Source organism: Neomonachus schauinslandi, chromosome 3 (assembly GCF_002201575.2).
Source record: "Neomonachus schauinslandi chromosome 3, ASM220157v2, whole genome shotgun sequence".
Lineage (NCBI taxonomy): Eukaryota > Metazoa > Chordata > Mammalia > Carnivora > Phocidae > Neomonachus > Neomonachus schauinslandi.
The window spans coordinates 186627619-186634451 of record NC_058405.1 but is presented as its reverse complement, the minus strand read 5'-3'; positions in this window follow the sequence as shown (position 1 = coordinate 186634451).

Here is a 6833-nt window from a genome sequence, read left to right as displayed (position 1 = left end):
AATAACAATTCATTCTGAAATAACGGGTTGCTGAGCTCATCCACTAGAACCAGAGGGAGAAGCCAGACATTCAAGGACCTGGAAGAAGGCCAGTATAGCTGGAGCACTCTAGAAAGAGAAGAGAGTCTTGTGAGATGAGGCTCGATATGTAGGAAGATCTAGATCACACAATGTCTCATGGACCACGCTAAGGATTTTGGATTTTTATCACTAAAGCAATGGGCTATGCCATATCTGTATGATGGCTTGGGCCAATGCACATTAACAGAGCTGCCATCAATACATTCATCAACTAAAGTATCATTTGAAGTTCTGTTGTGAGAAGTTATCTCTGGCTCAAATGTAATGACTTGCCTTTGTGAACTCCATCATCTTGAAAATTAATCATTAGGGTAACAAATTTTTATTACATACTTAGGCCTGGGATTAGTACCATGGGCACAAAGACATGGTCCTTGTCTGTAAGCACTGACAGTCTCGTGGGGAGATAAAATTAATCTTTAAGGCATTTAGAAAGTAAATTCTTACTGAGTCTGAAACTGTTCACATCAAACATTGTTATGAAACTGAAAGCAGGTCCTCCCTTATTGGATAAACAAATCTGCCTGCCTCTACTTGGAGAATTTATTTCAGAAAAGTGAGATTAAATGAGACTAAAATATTAGTTATCATATAAGACCATTAGTACATACTCTTCCAAGGTAAGTTATGAGTCCTGGTTTAAAATACAGATTCATCAGTTATCTGTCATGATCAACCATCTGGAACAGCCTGTCCAACAGAACTTGATGATGATGGATAGAGCCCTGTCTGCTCTGTCCAATATGGTAGCCAGTGACCAGGCCACATTTGGCTATTGAGCACTTGAAATGTGACTAGTGTGACAGAGTCACTGAAATTTAAATATTAATTTTGATTCTAATAGCCACATGGCTATATGCAAGAGCACTGGACAGCTCAGGTCTAGAACATGGCCAAGAACCCAGGAAGAAGTGATTGCTCAGCAGCCAAAATGGGTATTCCAATATTTATGTATAAAAACCACTTCATCCATGGAAAATTACCTCAAGCTGTCATGGAGATCATAAAGAATCTATGTATGATTATTTTTTTACACATTTTTAATAAGTCTTACTATATGGTTTCTAGTCCGCCAAAAAAATTAAAGTGGCATGTTGACAACAACAAGAAGTAAAACCTAAAATTTCTAGGGAAGAGACAAAAAAATGAACATATTTTAGTATTCCTTAGATTGTGTTCTGCAGGACATGAGGGTCTTAAAATTTTGAGAAGCGAGAAATCTGTTAGTGCCTCTTAAAGATGTAATTAGAATACAAATGCTCTGAGAATTTGTAAAGAAAGTGGTTTAACTTAGCTTAAACCAGTGTTTTCAACCAGGGAAACATTTTTTTTTTTAAAGATCTTGCAAAACAAGTTTTCCGTGACGCACCGTTTGGGATTTATAACTTTAAAAAACCAGGCAGGAGACATTTATTGCACGCTAAACATGTCTCAAATCTCACAGAGCTTTATCATGAATTTTTACCAATTTTGCTAAACAAATAATCCCCATGTCATTTATGCTTTTTCAAAACACACACACATACACACACACACACACAAAAGATGGAAAGGTTCCCAATTTACTCAAGCAAACAAGCAGTTCCTAAGACAACAAAAACCTGACTAGGATAAGACAAAGAAAGAAAATTATGGAACATGTTCATTTACAATGATGGATAAAAATGAAGTCCAGCAGCAGGAGAAGGGGCAAAGCTCTTTGACCGAGTGGTATATATTCTGGGATTACTTAACATTGGGCAATTAATAAAGACAACTCACAGTACTAGGTGGGTGAAGGTGAAAATCAACACAATCATATTGATAGACACCAAAATGGCAGTTGATAACATTAAAGATCAAAATGTTGGTAAAATTAAAGATCAAAACGTTCAGCAAAATTGGGGCGTGGGGCGGTGAGGAATCTTAATAAAATAAAAAGAATTATCTGGTGCCAAAAGCAAATGCCATGCTCACTGACTGTAGGGGATGCTGTGCTGTACCACCCAGACCCCTGTAACCCAGGACCCAACAAGGCAGCATTATGACTTTCATGTGCCCTGAGTAATGTTGCTTTCATGGGCCTCTTCCCCTATTAAAAAAAAAATACATATATATTAAAATTTATATTTTTATGATTGTGTGGGTATAAAGACTAATATAATTCAAGCTGGGCTATATCCATTTTTTTTTTCTTCTGATTTTAAAGGAAATTAAAACATTTTTGTGGCCCTTGAAAGTATGGTGACCCTAAGCAGCATCTTCCTGTGCTGATGGAGAAGCCACCACTTGAGCTCCTTGGTGTGTAAGTGCCTTTAGCTGCAGCCTCTTCTGGGCTCACCTCAGCTGTAGAGAGCGGCCGCCTGGCCCAAGGTTGTACTCCTTCCTGGGGGGTCCAGATCCAACAACTGATCGATGTTGAAAGGCCTGGCTATCTTGGTCCAACTCGGGGCAATCCAGAGACCCATCTAGCACCAGAACTGCCCCAGGGGCAGCTGACTTCTCCCTCCGTCCACCCCCATTTCCACCCCCTCCCTCCCACGGGTCAATCCTGAGTACCCCAAATAAACCTCCTGTCTCAGACTCCATCTCAAAGTTCTCCTCCCAACCTGATAGGACAGCACAGAGGAACCCATACTGCACATTTTTAGCTCAGAAGCAGGCCAAAAGAACCTATCATTTAGGGGTGCATTCCCAGTCTGCAAAACTGCAGGAGAGTGAGGGTGCTATCACCATAACATCAGAACAGAGGTCACCTAAGTGGGAGGGGGCACACAGTGAGTTTCTGGGGGGCTGATGATGTCTCATTTCTTGATCTTTGTGGGGTTCCAGTGGTGTCTGCTTTATGAGTATTCTTTCCACTGTACATGGATGTTTTATGCAGTCCTCTGTAATGTTAAATCTCACATTAAAAAAAGAAGAGATTTAACAACAAAAAAGTATACTTACTCTCATCATTACTGTCACTGTTACCATTTAGTTGTGGCGCTGTCCATTGTTCTGGATTCTGTCCCCTCCAATAGGCAGGAAGAAAGAAAGGCCATTTATTCAGGCTTCCTTGTAAATATAACATATATCCGAGGCTGTGTGACAACTGTGTTCCCAAACGTTGGCATCCAGGTTTCCTAACAGAGAGGAACTGTAAGTAGAATCAGTGTAGGTAAGTAGCAATGAGGGTTTTTTCAGGTGGTCTGACAAAGTCATGCCTGCCTTCTTGATCTGCTTCCAGGAATGATGAGATTGGGTCTCGTGTTACCTGCTCTTCCCAGCAGTGGGATGTATGAGCCCAATTCCAGGATGTTAGTTTCACATCAGTTGACCTTCTCTGTGACGTTAATGGACATTCTCCCCTTCCTGAGACTTGTATTCAATCAAAGAACAAGTAGACACCAAGATGGATGTAAAAGTCCCCAACAAATGGAGGAGAGCTGAACCTCATTATTCCAACAGATGAGCTGCTAGAGGAAATGCAGCCCAAGGAAACACCACGGCTTAGAAATTTCCTTGCCATGGTCCTCAAAGCCATCAGAAAGCTTAGTGCAAGCCTCACACTCCAATAAGGAAGAAAGCCACAGCCTGAAAGCAACATTGCCCATTCACAGCCATTCAAATTTGTGGCAAAGAAGTGTGATATTGTCAGACCTTTCTGAGGCAAAATGGTCCATTAGGCTCCATCCACAACAGGGTAGGTGTCCTGTAAAAGCCAAGAAAGCAAGCACAAAGTAGATACTTGGAAAATGCAAAAGGGCTGCCCTCCAAAAAGGAGAGAAGGAAAGTAATTTAGCTAAAGCCCCCGCTCCAGAGCCATTTAGAAATCTCTGTCTTTATACTTGTGCTAATACTTATTTGGTTTCCATTTAGCTCTTCAAAACTTTAAAGTTAGATCCAAGGACTATTCTCTGAAATAAATTGGTAGTTCTTTCCAGGGCTGAGATTTGGGATGCTAATTGGAAAATGGCGCCTCCACCCAGATTCCATTCTAACTACATACCTTGGATCCACAGGCTCCTGTCACTGCCACTCAGGGCATTGCAAGGAGACTTAGAAGTAGCCCCTCTCTTCTGCCTGTTCCCCAGCCCCACACCTGCAAGTCAGCAAACTATGCTCCTTAGCAGCCATCACAGTTCAAGTCAAGCACTGGACCAGCTGCTTTTACATAGCTTGTCTGATTGAATTAACACAACTCCATGAAGTAAACACTATTCCCATTTTCCTGATGACGGAACTGAGGCTCAGATAAATCACCCAAGGTGGCCTTATCACAAGCAGAATTGGGACTTCAACATGGGTTGTCCCCTTCCTTTGCCAAGATGATTGAAAGACACAATGTAAGCTGCTTAGCCCAGTCTGCTCCATGACCAGGGTTATTGTTATTAGTACTTTATAGGAAGTGGATTGCCCCTGGACCCACCTCCCCATCCCCTTACATTACCCTTTCAAAGAGTCATTCAGTCAGGGCCACCCTCGAGGCCTATTGATCCCCTAAGCAGAGCCTATCACGGGCAAAGGGCCAAAAAAAGGACAGTTTACAGAAAAAGAAAAAAACAGTGCCCATTAAACCTATAAAAATATGCTCAACATAATAAGGAAAACTAACATGAGCTAAAAGTTTATCTAGATCAGCAGATTGGAGGAGCAAAGGTCAAAGATTTTGATAAAACAAGACATTGAGGAGGACATTTCTTCTCAGACTGTCAACTAGTAGACCCCAAAGTCGGCAGTTTGGCAAGGTCTATCAAATATTACATGCAATCACTGATTCGTTTTCTCTGAATTAACTCTGCTCGCTTCCACACACTTCTCGATCTGTGGCATGCAGGGACAAGGAAATGCAGAGCTCTGTTTTTTCAATAGTTAGAGATCAAAGATGAGAACCATCTACTCATCAGTAGGAAGCCAGTTAGACAACGGGTGCATGCTACGCCATTCTCAGCAGCTGTTAAAGACCCCATGAGAAGGGTGCTTTTCCTATCCACAGATGAGAAAGCAAAGGCACAAAAAGGGTAAATACTTTCCCAAGCTCACACAACTAGGAAGTGACAGAGGCAGGCTCTGAACCAGGCAGACTGACCCAGAGTCCCATGCACCTGCTACACTATGCTGCAGACCCCATCGAAATTATTTTTCACACTGAAGACCAAACAAAGAGCTTTTCAGACTGCCCCCCCCCCAAAAAAAAGCCTAGAAAAAATACATACTTTTTAAGGCCAAGAAATGTTATTGCCAGTAGTCATTTTTTAAGAAATGTTAAGGGAAACTCTTTAGGGAGAAGGACAATGATAACAGATTAAAAAAAATAATAATAAGATCTCCAGAAATGGTAAAAATGAAAGTACATATAAAAAAATCATATTCTCATTTGCTCTAAAAAACAATTAACTGTCTGAAGCAAAGATAGAAACAATGAGTTATAGGGTTTATAATGTGTAAGTTTTACTTTTACATGATAATCATAGCACAAAGGATGGGACGGAGGAATTGGAAGTATACCGTTTTAAGGCTCTTATGCTATATTTGAAGTGATATGGTATCATTTGAAGGTAGACTGTGAGAAATAAAAATTATGTTGTAAACTGTAGGACAACTATTTAAAAATGCTTACGCCAATAGCTGGAGATAAAATGGAATCATAGAAAATGATTAATCTAAAAGTAAGATGAGCTAGAGGAAAAGAGAACAAAAAGAAGATGGGACAAGAGAAAACAACCAGGAAGAAGGCAGATTGCATTCCAACCATATCAATAATTATGCTAAATGTAAATGATCTAAACTAACTAAATAATAAGCAGATACCAGATTAAATTTTTTAATGCAATATCCTACTACAGTCTGTCTATAAGAAATCTGTCTTAAACATAAAGACATAAATAAATTAAAAGAAAATGAATGGAAAAGGATATACCATTCAAACACTAATCAAACCTAAGATGGTATGGTTGTATCAATAACAGACAAGTTAGACTTCAGGGCAAGAATGTGCCACAAATAAAGAGGGACATTATAAAATGGTAAAGTGATCAATTCACTGAGAAGATATAGTCATCCCAGATGTAAATAGCAGCAGAGTTTCAAAATACACAGAGTGAAAACTGATAGAACTGAATGAAGAACTAGACAAACCATTTTAGTTGAAAAATTCAAAACTCTTCTCTCCATAATTGATAAAACAAGTAGACAGAAAATCAGTAAGGGTATGGAAGACCTGAATAATACAATCACACTTGACTTAATTGACATATAACAACAGCAGAATACATATTCTTTTCAAGTGTGCAATCACCAAGATTGACCATATTTTGGGCCATAAAAAAAAAGTCCTCAACAAATTTAAAAGAACTGAAATCACGCAAAGTGTGATTCTCTGACCATAACAGAATTACACTTGAAATCAATAACTCTAAGGTGGTGGCCCAGGCCTGGGGGTGGGTAAGGGTTTGACAACAAAAGCACAAGGGAATTTTGGTAATTGATGAAACTCTTCTATATCTTGATCACTGGGGCTATTACATGATATGCATTTGTTAAAACTCATAGACCCTACACTGAATCAATAAATGCTACTATACATAAATTATACCTAACCAAAACTAAGATTTTTTCAAATAATAACAGAAAAACTCTCTAAAGGTCTGATATACAAGGGAAGTCATTTTAGATTTCTTTCCAAGTCAACATGACTGCAAATAAATTTTGTTCAAACCAAAAGCCTGGTTTATGCCCCGCCACAAAATAGTACATCTGCTTTGTGAATGAGTTACCTCAAGGAAAACCAT